This window comes from Calidris pugnax, unplaced genomic scaffold (genome assembly GCF_001431845.1).
Source record: "Calidris pugnax isolate Ruff unplaced genomic scaffold, ASM143184v1 scaffold341, whole genome shotgun sequence".
Lineage (NCBI taxonomy): Eukaryota > Metazoa > Chordata > Aves > Charadriiformes > Scolopacidae > Calidris > Calidris pugnax.
The window spans coordinates 1,442,253-1,442,830 of record NW_015091149.1 but is presented as its reverse complement, the minus strand read 5'-3'; positions in this window follow the sequence as shown (position 1 = coordinate 1,442,830).

Genomic DNA, 578 nt, shown 5'->3' with positions numbered 1-578 from the left:
CCCCGATAGCGCTGCCCGGGACACCCCGGTCCCGGTGTCCGTTTCTGCTGTCGCCATATTCTCCCCCCCGCATCCCGGTGCCCGGGACACCCCCGATGCCGCTGCCCGTCCCTCCGGTGCCCGGGACACCCCGGTCCCGGTGTCCTACTCTCCTGTCCCGGTGCCCGGGACATCCCGGTCCCTCTACCCGGGACGTCCCCCCGCCTTCCCGGTGCACCGATCCCGATCCTCACCCTTCCTACCACCCGCGTCTAACGCGTCCCGGCGTTCAGGACTCCCCCGGTCCCGGTCTCCATCCCTACTGCCCCGCTCACCGGAGCGCTCCGGTGCCGGTATTCGGGTCTCCCCGGTGTGCAAATCACCCCGGTACCAGCGCGCATCCCCCCCCCTCCCTCCCTCCCTCCCGGGGACCCCCCGGTCCCGCCGCCCGCTCCTTACCCCGCTATGCAGGACCGCCCGGTCCCGGTAGGAAGGAGCCCAGTTCCGGGATGCGCTCCCGGTGCGCGCATCTTCCCCGCTGGGGTGTGCAGGACACCCCCCCCCCGGTCCCGGCGTCCGGACCCCCCTCCGATTCGCGG